We start from the raw sequence: 16,342 nt of genomic DNA on the forward strand, positions 1-16,342 counted from the left end.
TAGTGCACCTGTATACTATTAATCAAACCTGCTGTCACTTCACTGAGTGGCCCTTCAGAGGGCAAAGCGAGGCCTTTCTGTTTGAGCCTAAGAGGATGACCAATGTCCCTGGGCCCTTGTAACAGAGGCTGACAGAGCACTGTTCCCTGCTCTGCAGACCCTTGTACCTGCCACTTACTGGATCCTTGTTATTCCTTCCATTCTCTATTTCCCCGTATCCATACACAAGTTTGTCTTTTATCTTTTCGTTGACTATAGTAAGTTTGTAGTATTTCCCCTCTCTGTGACTCTGTGACATTACAGTGAAGACGGAAGTCTGATGGTACTACTGATGATTGCTAACTTTTGTCATACTTACTATATACAAGTGACTTAAATTAGAAAATATCAATATATTTAAGCATCATTTAATATCCTAATTTATCCTTGTAACTAAAGAAAGGTAATTATCTGTTGAAATGGCTGAAGACCTAGTGTTAGTCTAAGAAAAGAGACAATTTACAGAAAGTTCCTAGTGGTTGCGTCTTAGGGCTGGAGAGTTACAGGAGCTTCTTGGAGCATTATGGAGGCAGGCATTGGAGTGAGTCAGACCCTTCCAGACATCTGCCCTAGACAGGGATCAGCTCCAGAGGTGACTCGGCACCAAGGTCATGTTGAGAGCTGCAGCCTGCAGCTCATGATCAGAAGGATTTCAGACTCAGATGTCACCTTGCCTCATTGCAACAGATTGGAAATTCAATGCCTCGGGCTTTCAGGAAGCAGGTGGATGACTGTCACGTCAGGAGAGGTGGGTCCTCCTGCAGCAGTTCTGCCTCCAGACACATGGGTCTGTCTTATTGCAAGCAGAATGGTAGAGATGGCCAGGGAGCTGGAAGTCAAGGAAAGGATTTGATACACAAGCTAGAATTGTTATCACACCAATAATAACAACCAAGGCAGAGGGTCTGGCACTGAACTGGCATCTCAATATATGGGTACCAGTTCAAGTCCCAGCTGCTCCACTTCTTGCATAGCTTCCTGCTGATGACCTGGAAAAGCAAGAGGATGGTTCAAGTGCTTGGGCCCCTGCGCCCATGTGGGAGACCCAGAACCTGCACCTACGTAGGAGACCCAGAACCTACACCCACGTGGGAGACCCAGAAGAAGCTGCTGGTTTCTGGCTTTGAACTGGCCAGGCTCCAGCCACTTGGGGAGTGAGTACATGGAAGTCTGCTCTGTCTCTCTATAATTCTACCTTTAAAATAATGAATTTTTTAAAAAGCACAAAAACAGTAGATCAACTCCATGAGTCAGAATTCTGGACTTTTGTTGTTGCTGTTTTTTAAAGATTTATTTATTTTATTGGAAAGTCAGAGATGAGGGGAGACAGAGAGGAAGATCTTCCGTCCAATGATTCACTCTCCAAGTGAGCACAACGGCCAATGCTATGCCGGTCCAAAGCCAGGAGCCAGGAACTTCTTCTGGATCTCCCACACAGGTGCAGGGTCCCAAAGCTTTGGCTCATCCTCGACTGCTTTCCCAGGCCACAAGCAGGGAGCTGGATGGGAAGGAAAGTAGGCTGCCGGGACACGAATTGACACTCATTTGGGATCCCGGTGTGTGTAAGGCAAGGACATTAGCCGCTAGGCTATTGTGCTGGGCCCTGTTGTTTTGTTATGCCAAGGAGACTTAGGTTCCCAGGAGTCAGCTCTGGTGTCTTGGATCTGGGGGTTAAGCCATGAATCGGAGAGAACCAGGCTGTTTAGATGAGGCCTGCAGTGTTACCTTGCTTGACTGGGAACTACAGAGAGCAGTTTAATTAATGCAGCCATAGTGATTGACTCAGAGACAATCAGAGTAAAGGTGAATAACAAGGATATATTAAGCTAGGGAAAACAGTATGAAGACCCAAACTAGAAAAAAAGATGAATTTCAAGCAGAATTTGTACTAGAAACTTTGCCTCTATATTCTTTTAACTCAGCAATTAAAATATAATAACACAGAGCAGGTGTTAGTTTGGTTGTGAAGATAGTGTGCTGGGGTGTTCTTTACATTTGCCTTTGGTTTTGGTAGGTGCTAATCATTTTCTCTGTCAAGAGAACATCTTTATTTGTAGGTCAGGCCTGGGAGAGGCATATTCTTTTAGCTTTTCTTGAGTGTGGAAGAATTTTATTTCCTTTTCAAAGACAATGAAAAGCTTTGCTGGCTGCGTTATTCTGGTCTTACGATTTTTTGCTTTTAGAATCTGGAATATGTTGTTCCATTCTCTTCTTGCCTGTAGAGTTTCCTGTGAAAGATCAGCTGTGAGTCCGACTGGGGTTCCTCTACATGTCAATTGATTTTTTTTCACGTGCACATTTAAGAGAGCTTGATTATAATGTGTCTTGGTGAAGATCACTTTTGGCCAAACCTGATGGGAGTTCTGTGCCTCTCCTGGATATCATTTCTCTGTTTTCTCCAGATTAGGGAAGTTTTCATTTGTTATTTCATTGAATACATCTTTAACCCCAGCTTCTCTTTCTCTGTCTTCTGGAGCTCCCACACTGTTATACTTGGCCATCTAATAGTGTCTCTTAATTCTTGGGTACTTTTTTTAGCTTGACCCAGCTCTACTTTCAGTGTTCTGATTGTTTCCCGATTGTGGCAAGAAATATCTTCCAATTCTGAGATTCTTTCTTCTGCCTCATTCATTCTATTATGGAGACTGTCCATTGAATTTTTAATTTACTTCATTGTGTCCTTCATTTCTAATAATTCAGATTGATTTTGTTTCCTTAAGTTCCTGTGTGTACTTCTCGTTGTTAGTATGAAGCCTTATAACAAGTTTTTAAAGTTCTTTATCCCCCATTTCTTCAATGTATTCCTCAGTTAACTCTGAGGTTCGCACAGCTTTTGCTCCTTTGCAGGGGAGTCTCCAGTAATATTCATTGTGCCTCTCTCTCTCTTCTTTTGCTCTTGGTCATTACACTTCTGGTTAGAAGATTCTTCTTAGGGCAGGTTTCTAAGCTGTGTCGCCTACAGGTCTACAATTTGGTTTTACTGATTGCATTTGGTACCCAGTTCTTTGTTTGTAGTCACTTGTGCCACTCCCTCCAGCGAGTTTCAGGCCCAGTTAAGATGACAACAAAAGACTAAATCAGACAATGGACAACTCATTGATAAAATGACAGAGCCAAAATGCCACCTATCTGTATTAACCCTGAATATAAATGGATTAAACTCATCAATCACATGTCATAGATTAGTGGACTGGATCAAAGAACAAAACACCATCTAGTTTTTGCCTAGGGGAGACACATCTCATCAACAAAGATAAGCAGAAACTATATCTCATGGATTGTTTTTTTAGTTTTTCTTTTTTTTAATATATATTTTTTTCCTTTTTTTTTTGTTTTTGCTTTTTAAAATTTTATTTTTAGTTTTGTCTCATGGATTTTTAATGTTTTTGTTTTTATTTTAATTTTTTAAAAGATTTATTTTATTTTCATTGGAAAGGCAGATATACAGAGAGGAGAGACAGAGAGGAAGATCTTCTATCTGATGATTCACTCCCCAAGTGAGCACAACGGCCGATACTATGCCGATCCGAAGCCCGGAGCCTCTTCCGGGTCTCCCATGCGGGTGCAGGTTCCCAAAGCCTTGGGCCATCCTCGACTGCTTTCCCAGGCCACAGGCAGGAAGCTGGAAGGGAAGCGGGGCTGCCAGGATTAGAACCGGCACCCATATGGGATCCCGGGCGTGCAAGGTGAGGACCTTAACCACTGTACCATCGCACTGGGCCCTTTATTTTAATTTTTTGTAACACTTTTTATATTAAATTCTTCACTGATTCATAGGTCATACATAGACTCATAGGTCATTCAGTAGCATCATTTTCTTCAAGAAGGTTCTTAATTTTCTTGTTCATTATTTCAGTGGCACATTAGTCATTCAGTAGCATGTTTTTTAACTTCATGGTATTTTAAGCTTCTGTTTTCATTCCTGTAGTTGATTTTGTTTTGTGGCTTTTAATTTGAGGGGATATAGTAACATGTAATATTGACTGTCATATCCAGATGTGAAGATACAATGCAGTATGCATCTCTACTTCCAGATCAAAGATGGATTCCCAATGAAACTGTTAAATGTATCTTGACAATAGGATGCTGGTTTCTGCCATTGTCCATTCCTTCAATGTCAAGATATACTTGAATAGCAGAATGATGGACTGTTTAGGAAGAACTATCCTTTATTGTAATAATATAGGGGCAATCAGTGGGGCGGGAGGGGACTTGAGGAGGAGGTTAAGGGAAATCCCAGAGCCTATGGAACTGTATAATGAAAAAACCAAAAACCAAAAACAAAACAAAACAAAACAAAACACTGTGTGTTAGCTTCAAATGTTCGTGTCCCGCATGGATTCCCAGCTCCAGCTTCCTCCTACTGCAGATCCTGAAGGTCAGCTTAATGTGGGGTCCTGCCAGCCATGGGGGCCACCTGGGTTGTGTTCCTGTTCCCTGGCTGTCCAAGCTCTTGTGTGCATCAGCGGGAGTTCTTTGTGTCACTGCCTCCCTTACAAAGATAAAGCTTCCTCTCTCTCTCTCTAATTTAGTAAGATAGGTTGGAACCTACTGACTATACTGACAGACTGACAGATACCTTCTGGAAACCTGTAATAGTCTTCATACCCATTCATGTATCCACTATACATTCATTGGGTATCTACATTGTATTGAAAAGAGTAGAAATAAATTAATCAAGCTTTTTGCTAACTGAACCTAAATTTCTTTTTAGAAAGGATTATTTTACTTAACATATAATGAAGTATTTATGATTTAAGGGGAGGAAAGTTTGAGAAGCAGGGACAATTATGTATTTTATATGTTTACTGTATAGTTACTAAGTCTGCTTTTTTGCAGAGAAATTCTTTAGCAAGGAAATAACAAGGAAATAGTGAGTATTTTAGAAGAGATTGGCACAGAAAGAAAGAAATAACTTGAGTTTGAAAGAATAAAGGAAGTGCTTATAGGAGTGAATACTCTTGTTCTAAATTAAACAAACAAACAAAATCAAAGGGCACATTTAATCGCTGCTTTTCAATGGTTGTTTGAGTCCTTATGGTCACATGAAATTGGTCTAGTACAGTAAATTGTTTCCTTTGACAACTGCCTTTTCTTCCCAGTGATTATTTTAAAGTTTTGTCTTCCAAGTTCTTTTTAAAATATGCACCCATCATACTAGATTATATTTAATCCAATCTCTTACATAACCACTATCATTTTGGATTGTTCTCAATTCCAGTGGAATTAGGATTTCTTAGAATTGTTTGGTTTCCTGGCCTGCGTGTCAGGCCCAAAATGGACTTGGAAGGTACTTAAGGATGGAAGGCAAAGTCTTCAGAGCCTCCACCCAGAGGAGTATGGTAGGTGAGAAATATCCACCACCATGATCAGGTTTTCCCAACATTGTTATATACACAGCCTATTTTTAACAATCATTTCTTCTTCATTATTGCCAGCTCTGGGATCAGATATTTCAGGTTCTTGCCTGCTTTAAACATGCCTTCAGATCTCTGTAATTCAAATTGAAATGTCTGAACTAAGGAATGTAACATTTAAGGACAGAGTAGCTTATTTGTTCTGGGAACCTCCCAATTAATGTTTCAGGATTACTTGCTAGAAAACGAGTTAATTCCTCCTTCTTACCTCTATGGAGTTGGATTGTGAAATTCACATTGATTTTAATGAATGAGTTAATATAGATAATGTAGGTTTAGCAAAGGTGGCACAGTGTAAGCAGCAGAGAAATATCAGCTGTTTTGTATCATTCTTATAAATGAGGGCAGAGTCCTGGTTTGACCAAGATCACATGCTAACAGATATACCATTCCTAGCTCTGGGCTTTTCTTCTAATAGCAGTTACTTATTGCAGGTGTGGACTATGGCATGCCATGTTAGTGTCTCAGTGTGTATGCCTTTGAGTTACCCAAATTGTCCAACAGTTTTGTGATAGACACGGTGTATTGTAGAGTGACAGGGATGTGGTTTGTTTTTGCTCATGCTCTTTGCACCTAGGGGCTTTGCTTTGCATTACCTCACTCCAGCGTCCAGAATGGACAGAATAGATGCCGTAAAAAATGATCCCTGCTTTGGAGGTGGAACAATTGAAAGAACTATGGTTTTGATATAATGGAGTCACTTCTGCTCCTAACTCTTGACCCAGAATAAGCTACCTGCCCTTGCCTGACCACAGGACGGGTAAGAAGTGTGAGCCTTCTGAGTGTCCTCAAGTTGGGGTAGTGAGAAGTAGCTGGCAGATGGTGCTAGTCACTGTTGGACTGAATTGATTAAATTCATTATATGTTGAATTCCTGACTAGCCATCTGAAAAGCACATAGGCGGCAAAAGCTTCTATCTCATGTCAATAGAAACTCATTTCCACTAATTAAGATAGAATTCAAAAGCACTCAAAAATGGTTTGAATGACCACCCTCAGTTAAGTAATTCTTGCTTTAAATTACGATGTAGGATAAAAAATAAATTTGTTGATCTTTGAATTAAGTCAGTGGTACAGTGTTAAGCTTTTATAAGTGAATAGTAACAAACTAGATTTTAAACAAATATATTGGCACTTCTTTGTACTTATTTATTTTTAAAGATTTATTTATTATGTAATTTTAATATATATATTTCTTTTAACTTCTTTTAAAATTACTGTCATCATTCTGTGATAGAGTTCCATAGGCTCTGGGATTTCCCTTTCCTCTCCCCTCCCCCACTGAATTCCCCTATGTTATTACTATAGCATAGCTCTTCATAAACAGTCACATGTTCATTATTGCGGGCATGGACAGTGGCAGAGCGTCCAGCATCCTATTGTCAAGATACAGTTAGTAGTTTCATTAGGAGTCCGTCTTTGATCTGGAAGTAGAGATGCACGTTGCACTGTATCCTCATATCTGGACATGATAGTCTCCATTACACAGTCATCACACATCCCTCTTAAATGAAAGGTGACAATACGAAATCAACAACAGGAAGAAAAATAGAAATTTATAACACCATGAATTTCTCAAGAGGTTTTGATAGTTCAACAGTCCTGAATTGCTGGGGATCCTACCACTCCAGTCACGATGAGATCTCTCCCGAATTCACTGGCTGCTACAGTCTACCTTAGTGTGTCTGTCTGCCCAGATTTTCACTGCCAATGGTTGGCTGGCATAGTTGACCAATTTTTTCTGTCCTCCGTCCTCTGCCATAGTACCAGGTGTCCTCTGGAGGCTACAGTGTACTGCCATATCCTCCATGGATACTGCATGTACATTTGGATATGCTGTCCACTGTTTCATCTCAGCCACTGAGGAGGCCCAGCTCTGACACATCCACTCCCACAGTCAACCCATGAACCTGCAATTCTCCCCATGGTTAGGGTTCTGAGTCCAGCAATTCAGTTGGTAGGGGATTGCCAAAGAAACCTCACCTGAGACCATCCCAGACCTGATTCTTGTGTGTGTTTGCCAATACTGGGTCTGGCACAGTCTGTCACCAAAATCAGCCTGTGCACACACTGGCAGTTGCAATTGCTGGGTCAGTTCTGTCTCCACCCCTGTGTTTTAAGCAACCAAATGGGTGTTGGAGCCCAACCTGATCCTGTCTACCACATACTCTGCCTTCACATAAACCAGTGGGAACTGCAATCTAGACAGAGCTATCCAAAAAAAAAAAAAAAAAAAACTAACAAACCAAAAAAAAAACAAACCCTACCTGGCCTGCCCTTGCCCTGGTTTCTGTGCTTGCCAGTATGTACAGCAGACTGGTCTGGTCTGTCACACATCCCATTCAGCTCTTGTACTTGTTGATGGGCATTGAAGCCCAGTTTGTCCCAACCAGCCCCACTATCTGGTTCACACTGGTGCCAACAGGTGCCACCATCTGTCTAAACCATGTCTGCGCCTGACAGAATTTAGCCCCTGTGCCAGTATCTGCTAGCTGATGCTGATGCAAAGCCCAATGAATCCACACCAACACTGGCTTACGCGTGTACCAGAAGGTACAGTCAGCCCAACTTGGCTTTTCTCTGATCCAGCTCACAAGTAGGCCATTGGATGTGGCCCTGCCTGACCTGGTCTGCCTCCATCCCAGCTCTCGTGTTCACCAGTGGGAGTGGTGGCCCAGCAGGGGGGCCTTCGCAGCCCCCTCACTGGGGCCATTCCCACCAGCTCCCATGTTTCACATGTACTGTAGCTTGGCCAGGCGCACCCCCAATTCCAACTCACACTGGTGGGGGATACAGCCTAGCCCAGCCCTTCCTGCTCTCACTCCTGGCCCTCATGTGGACTGGCTGGTATTGCGCACTGACCTGGCCTGACCCACATTCCATTCTGGCACTTGGATTCACTAGTTGGTGATATGGACTGATCTAGCCTGCCCTGCCCCCAACCTGTGCCAGTATGTACCATATGCCAGTGGGTACCATATTTTGGCCTGGTCTGGGCTGCTCCCTGTGTTGGTTCTTGCACTCACCTGTAGGGAGCGTGTCCCGACAGAGGAGTTCCCCAGGCTCCTCCATCCGGATCTCTCCCAATGCCAGATCTTGTGCACACTGATGGGTCCAGGGGCCAGCTCTACTTAGTCCACCTCCTGTCCTTGCAGAACAGTGGCCTTTCCTCACTGGCCCTCACCCATTCCGGTTCTTGTTGTTGGGTGCTACAGCCAAGCCAGGCCTGATCCATACCCAGACACAGCTCATAGATGGTTTAGTGAGGGCAGAGACCTGGCCTAGCCTGTCCTATACTTACCTTGGTTTTCACGAGTACCAGTGGGTGCTGGATTCTAACCCAGTCTGACTCATCCCATACCCAGCCCACACACGTGCCAAGGGATTCTGCAGCTATATGCAGACCAGACTGCAGCCCCCACCCTGGCCCTGTGCTCTCCAATGGGGATCACAACCTGGTCAGGGCATCCCCTTTGCTCCCTAGCCAGGCCTGGTACCCTCCACAGATCTCACATGTGCCAGTGATTGCTCTGACTCAGCCTGTCATAGCCCCCGTGCGTCTTAGCCTTTGCCTTTGGTTGCTGTAGCCTGGCCTGACCTAGTGAGCCCAGCCTGTAGTCCCAACTCTTGTTGGCAGGTCCTGCAACCTGGCCCTGCTCAGTCTGCTCCCATCCCTGGCTCATGTGAACCAGTAGGTGTGATACCCTAAACCAGCATGACCTGTGTTCCAACCTGGTTTCTGCACTCACCAGTGGGCTAAGATCTGCTCAGCACTGCTCTTTCCAAACCAGCCTACACACTTGCCAACCGGTGGGGCTACCTTGCCCAGCTTGCCTGACCCCTAGGTCTGGAACACATACTCACTAATGGCAGCTATGGCCCAGTAGGGGAGTCTCTCATGTTCCCCACTCAGTGCACTCCCAGACCCAGATCTCACATGTGCCAGCAGGTGGTAGGCCCTTGCCTGGCATACCCTACCCCTCCATCTTGGCCTTGGTATGAGCTGGTGAATGTTGTGGGTTGGCCCACCCCACACCTTGTTTTAGGGTGCATATGCGGGTTCTGTAACCTGGACCTACCCAGCCTATTCTCAGCCCAGTATCTGTGAGTGTTGACAGGTTCCATTTTCACTCTTAGTTCAGCCAGTCACTACTCTAACTCTTGAACTAACCAGTGGGACTTGTATTTCTATAGGGTTGGGCCCACTTATCCCCTGCAGAATCTACCCCCAGATCTGGTTCTCTTGTGTGCTGGTTAATGTGACCTGTCCCCTGTTCCAACACTCAGTCATGTACTTGGATCAAGCTCTGCTAGACAGGCCCGCAGCCATAGCTTTCGTGTGGTATGGTGTGTGGTGGTCAGTGATGTTCTGTGCTAACAAACCTATGTCAGTACTCCCATGTGTTCTGGTAAATCAGTCTGACCCATACATAGATCTTTCAGTCTCTCCCCTCCAAACCACCAGGTCTCAGTCCCCTCACTTAGAAGACAGTACAGTGGCCCTGTTGTTAGGTGTCCCTCAGGATTCATTCCTCAGTTGCACATATGGTGTCCGTATCTATGGATGTCCCTAGGCAATATTTCATCACCCCCAAATCCCCAGAGCTCATCAGCTGGCGACCAATGGGCAAATCCTGGTGCTCAATGGGCACACTGGCTGCCTGTGGAATAAAGATGGTGCAGGCTGCTTAAAAAGCAGCTGAAGGGGCCCAGTGCGATGGTGCAGTGGTTAAGGTCCTTGCCTTGCACGCCTGGGATCCCATATGGGTGCCAATTCTAATCCTGGCGGCCCCGCTTTCCTTCCAGCTCCCTGCCTATGGCCCGGGAAAGCAGTTGAGGATGGCCCAAAGCTTTGGGACCCTGCACCCGTGTGGGAGACCCGGAAGAGGCTCCTGGCTTTGGATTGGCATAGCATCGGCTGTTGCGCTCACTTGGGGAGTGAGTGAATCATTCAACGGAAGATCTTCCTCTCTGTCTCTCCTCTCTGTATATCTGCCTTTCTAATAAAAATAATTCTTTAAAAAAAAAAAGGCAGCTGAGGGTGGTATGGTTGCTCATCTCATCAGGCAAGCTTGACTAATGAAGCAGAGTTGTGGAATTCCGCTTCACCTGCCTGACCTGCCAGATTTGTTTGTTTTTATTGAAAAGGCAGGTTTACACAGGAAAGACAAAGATCATCTATCTGCTGATTCATTTCCCAAGTGGCATCTATGGCCGGAGCTGAGTATCCGAAGCCAGGAGCCAGGAGCTTCCTTTGGGTTTCCCATGTGGGTGCAAGGGCCCAAGGCTTTGGGCCATTTTCTACTGCTTTCCCAAGCTACAAGCAGCAAACTGGAAGGGAAGTGGGGCAACCAGGAAATGCACCTGCACCCATACAAGTACATGCAAGGCAGGGCAGTAGGTCATCACACTGAGCCCCATTTATTTGTATTTATAAACTAAAAAAATACTATAATAATTTTGTTATATTACAGTTTTTTTGTTTGCTACTATAGTTCAAATCCTCATTTTTTAAAAATTTGAAACATTGCAGTGGATCTGTCATTCTATATCTTACGGAACTAGTCATTAATTAGGATGTGGTAATTAATTTAGGCAATACTATGTGCAAAGGCAGGAATACTGCATACAAACACATGGAACCTTAAAAAAACATGATTGATTCAGGAAACTAGGGGTGTTATAGTATTTGGAATTTAGAATGCATGCCGGAGATACGAGGTGCCAGGGGATGGGCCAGGCTGGTAGATGGAGAAGTTGCTGGAGGTGGTGGGTGACATCATGCAGTGTCCTGCTGTGTGAGAGAGTTCAACTATTGTGCTGTAGCTTTGGGGAGCCATCTGGAGACCTTTGAGGAAGGGTGGCACAGTCACAATTGCATTAAAATGTTCTGGTGGTAGGATGAAGGATTTAATTTCTAGAGTTTATTTTCATAAACTCTAAAAGAGAGATCTTTGTTGCACTGATTCATTCCCCAACTGCCTGCAGCAGCCAGTGTTGGGCCAGGCTGAAGCCAGGTGTTTGGAACTCAGTCCAGGTCATCCACATGAGTGGTGGAAGTGGAATATTCGAGCCATCATTTGTCACTTCCCAGCAGATGCATTATCAGGAAGCTGGATTAGAAGTGTAGGAGTTGGGCCTGGCGCAATGGTCTAGTAGCTGGGGTCCTTGCCTTGAATGTGCTGTTATCCCATGTGGGCTCCAGGTCTGGTCCTGACAGTGCTGCTTCCCATCCAGCTCGCTGCTGGTGGCCTGGGAGGACAGTCAAGGATTGCGCAAATGCTTGGGACCCTGCACCCACATGGGAGACCTGGAAGAGGCTACGGGATCCTAGCTTTGGATCGGCTCAACTCCAGCTGTTGTGGCCGCTTGGGGAGTGGACCATTGGACAGAGGATCTTCCTCTCTGTCTCTCCTCCTCTCTGTATATCTGACTTTCCAAAAAAAAAAAAAAAAAGGATAAATATGAAAAAAAAAGTAGGAGTTGAGACTGGAATAAGGCACCCTTATACGGGTTGCAGGTAAGAGAAGCAGGGGCAGAGGTGAGGGGTGGGTTGATGAGAGTTCATTTGGACATGTTGAATTTGACTTGCCTGGGGATATATAAGTATAGAAAGCAAGCCAGAAGGTATGTGGCCTGGTGCCCTTGTGTAGCAGGCTAAGCACTGGCATACCATTTGGGCACTGGTTCTAGTCCTGCTGTTTCCACCTCTGATCCTGCTTCCTGCTGGTTCCTGGGATGGAAGTGGTAGAAGGCCCAAGGCCGTGGGCCCCTGCACCCATGTGGGAGAACCAGTGGAAGCTCTTGGCTTCTGTGTTCAGGGCATCCCAGTTCTGACCATTATGGCTATTTGGGAAGTGAACTAGTAGATTGAAATTCTTTGTTTATCTTTCTCTTTCTGTAACTCTGCCTTTCAAATAAAAATAATAAATCTTAAAAAAAAAAAGAAAATCAAAAGTTAATTAGATACTGGAGGTTAGGAGTGAGTTCTTGGCTGGAGGTAGAGATTCGGGTGACTGTAATACATGCATGTTTTGTTAAGAGATGAAAGAAGGCAGCCTGAGGCGCATTGTACTTGATGGGTTTGTACAAGAAGAGGATCCGATAGAGGAGACTAAGAACTGATGGCCAGGGGCTAACACAATGGCTCAATTGGCTAATGCTTGCATGTAGTACTAGCATCCTATATTGGTGCTGGTTTGTGTCCTGGTGGCTCCACTTCCTATCCAGCTCCTGGCTTGTGGCCTGGAAAAGCAGTAGAGGATGGCCCAAGTACTTGGGACTCTGCACCCATGTGGGAGAACCAGAGGAAACTCCTGACTCCTGGCTTCAGATTAGCTCAGCTTAGTCACTGGAGCCATTTGGGGAGTGAATCAACAGATGGAAGATCTTTTTTTCTGTATCTCCTTCTTTTGGTAAATCTGGTTTTTCAATAAAAGTAAATACATCCTAAAAAAAACAAAGTGATGGCAAAGAAGCAGGAGGAGGAACTCCACTAAGAAATGTTGTGCCTGGAATTGAGACATGAAGTGCTTGAAAGAGGAGGAAATCTCCTGTGTCCTCTAGTGAGGAGGTTTCCCCAGAATTTACACGTGGCCAGCACAGAACCAGTGTCAGTGGGCTGGGGAAGGAGGAAACCAAGCCATAGGGAGCCCAGGAGTGTGTGGAGGAGACTGGGAAAGGCAGTGTGTAAGATTAGGAGACACAGAGGTAAAGGTTACTATTGAGTTGCCAAGAGAGAATTTCGAATTTAAGTAGCTTTTTTTAAATTTTCATTATTTTTTATTGGAAAGGCAGATATACAGAGAGGAGAGACAGAGAGGAAGATCTTCCGTCCAATGATTCACTCCCCAAGTGAGCGCAACGGCCCATGCTATGCCAATCCAAAGCCAGGAGCCTCTTCCGGGTCTCCCACGCGGGTGCAGGGTCCCAAAGCTTTGGGCCGTCCTCGACTGCTTCTTCCGGGCCATAGGCAGGGAGCTGGAAGGGAAGCGGGGCTGCCGGGACTAGAACCGGCGCCCATATGGGATCCCGGGCGTGCAAGGTGAGGACCTTAACCACTTGCGCCACCGCTCCGGGCCCGAATTTAAGTATGTTAAAGCAAGTTTCGTAGAAGAAGAGCTAGACCACTTCCATTCCCGGATTATGCACTCTCCAGGTGGTTCTGTGGTTTGACTTGACAGAACTAGCCCCCAGTGCCAGCTTCTGCCAGCTGATGCTGCAGCTAAGCCCAACCAACCCTCACCCACTCTGTTTTATGCTTGTACAGGAGGAACAATAAGCCCAGCCCGGCTTTTCCCTGATCTAGTTCACATGAGACCCACTGGTGTTATAGCCTTGCTTAGTCTGGTCGGCCCCATCCCAGCTCATGCTCTCCAGTGGGAGAAGCTGTCCAGCAGGGGAACCCCACCCCCCATATGTCCCCTGCTGGCTCTGCCCCCTCCCTTCCTGGTTCTCACGTGTGCTGGTTGGATGCTGCAGTCACATCCGGTACAGGTAAGCTCACCTTGGCATTCCTTAATGTGCACTGGTTTTTGTTGCAACTGAATCTGACTCGACCCACACTCTGTTCTGGTGCTCGGATTCGCCAGTGGATGACGTGAACTGATTCAGCCTGGTCTGCCCCTGACCCATGCCAAATGTATGCCAGTGGGAAACTTTCCATGGCCTGTTCTGGGCTGTTTCCTATCATGTTTCTTGCGTTTACCTGCAGGGTCTTTGTCCTGCCAGAGCAGTTGCCCAGGCTCCTCCATCAGAACCTCTCCCAATACCAAATTTTGCACATACCGCGGGTCCATGAGCCAGCCCTACTCAGTTCATCTCCTGTCATAGCAGGAACAGTGGCTTTTCCTGACTGGTCTTCAACCCAAGCTGGTTCTTACTGTTGGATGTTTCAGCCCAGCCATGGTTTGTCCATACCCACATATGGCTCACGCATGGCTCAGTAGGGGCTGAGACCTAGCCTAGTCCATCCCACATCCACCCTGATCCTCCAGATGGTGTTGGAGTCTGTCCTGGCTCGGTGCAACCAGTCCCAGTCTACACTTGTACCAAGGGAGACTACAACCGTATCCTGATCAGAACGCAGGGAAACAATGGGCTCCTTCCTTTTGGGTTACCACTCACACGGGAGGGCACGAAAACTAGGACAGGGGCTGGGGTGACTAGACAGAGAGGCACTCAGCAGCATCCGTGAGGGCTGGATAGTTGAGCTGGTTAGATGGAACTAAGCTTCAATACCCATCGACATGTATGAGAGTCAAATGGGATGTGGGACAGACTGGACTAGTCTGCTGCACATACTGGCAATCCAGGGTGGGGGGGCGGGCCTGGTGGGGGTTATTGTGGGTCACTCCAAATAGGCTGCAGCTCCCACTGGTTTATGTGAGGGCTGAGTGTGTGCTGGGTAGAACCAGGCTGTACTGCGACACCCATTGGTCCCAGTGGAAGACAGCACTGGAAACAGAACTGACCCAGCAATTGCAATCACCAGCTGATCAGGGCGATGGACTGTGCCGGGCCCTGTACTTGCTAGTACATATAGGAATCTGGTCTGGGTTCACCTCAGACAAAGTTTCTTTTGGGATCTCCCCAATCAAACTGCCGGACTCAGAACCCTAACCAAGAAAAGACAGAGGACAGAACAAGTCAATCAACCACCTCAGCTATATGTTGGCAGCGAAAAACAGGGCAAACAGAGACTATGATGATGGACTATGTCAATCAGTGGATTCTTCAACAACCTCATCGTGCTTGTAGTGGCGAGATTGACAGCAATTCGTAATTGTTGAACTATCAAAACCACTTAAGCAAGATCCTCGGAGCATGCCCAAATCAGGGACCTGGGGTGGGTGGGAGACTGGGTGGGGCTTCTCCCTTAATACCCCCCTTTACCTCAGATACATGAAGGAAACAATGTGGAAGTAATAGTTTTACCCACTTTCCTGTAGCCCTTGAACCTTTATACCCTAATTAACTATGTAAAGATTGTCGAAAATATAATTTAAAAAATGGAAAAAGTTAAAAAAAAAAAGAGCTTGAGATGAAGCTTACTGCTCACATAATCTATGTTTGTTAAAAATTCTGCTTTGGCACAAAATAGTTAGTGAAATCAAGTAAGATCACAATACAGATAAAAGACCAGAAGAGCATCGAGAACTAGCTGACATGCTAAGTTGGGAAGGATGGCTTGATGCATGGAACTCAAGGTAGAGGCAGGCATAAGCTGAACATAGAGCAGCTTACGTTTGAGCAAAGTCTCATGGCAGTTGTCCAGTGAAAGGTGGCCCTTTGGTGATTTTGGGATACAGGAACCTTTTCTGTATAGGGCAAGATGACACGTTGTTCTGTGCTGTCGGCTGTGGGTGTGCTCCATGGTCAGTAATCAGCTTCACCTTCCTAGAACAAAAGCCACGTTGGACAGTTTGTAAATGAGTGAGCCCAGCGAAGGCTCCAGCAAAATGCCAGGAAAGCTGGGTTTACCAGCTGCTGTTCTAGAGGCCCCAGTGGACATCGGGAATGATCCTGGTCCTGTCAGAACAGGAACCTCGTATGCCTAGACAGACATCCTGTCCTCATGCTAACCCGTGTTGCCAACTAGTTTGGAAGGCTCTTTCTAGCTCATGTCCATCTCAGCAATTGAAGCTTAGTTTGGATCTTCCAGTTGTATTTATTCTTTTCTCTATAATTATTTTGCTGTATTTATTTTTTGCCATCTGACACTTTGCCTTTTTCATGTTAATGTGCTATTAATGCAAAGATAACAGTGTCCAGCTTTAGATCAGAAAAGGTTAAGGCGTCTCTGTGAATTCTTGGAAATTAGGTGACTGGATTCTGTATTTTGTCTTTCAGACTTTTTCTTTTAATAATTAGTGTGTGAATATTGAG

At 45.4% G+C, this 16,342-nt stretch overlaps 1 protein-coding gene across 1 annotated transcript in view; it reads left to right on the plus strand.

Moving 5' to 3' along the window:
* The window catches only part of DIS3L2 (DIS3 like 3'-5' exoribonuclease 2), a 332,757-nt gene that overhangs the window by 90,652 nt on the left and 225,763 nt on the right, over positions 1 to 16,342 (plus strand). The window lies entirely within an intron of this gene.

Source organism: Ochotona curzoniae, unplaced genomic scaffold (genome assembly GCF_017591425.1).
Source record: "Ochotona curzoniae isolate NIBS_2020 unplaced genomic scaffold, NIBS_Ocur_1.0 contig_2294, whole genome shotgun sequence".
Classification (NCBI taxonomy): Eukaryota; Metazoa; Chordata; class Mammalia; order Lagomorpha; family Ochotonidae; genus Ochotona; species Ochotona curzoniae.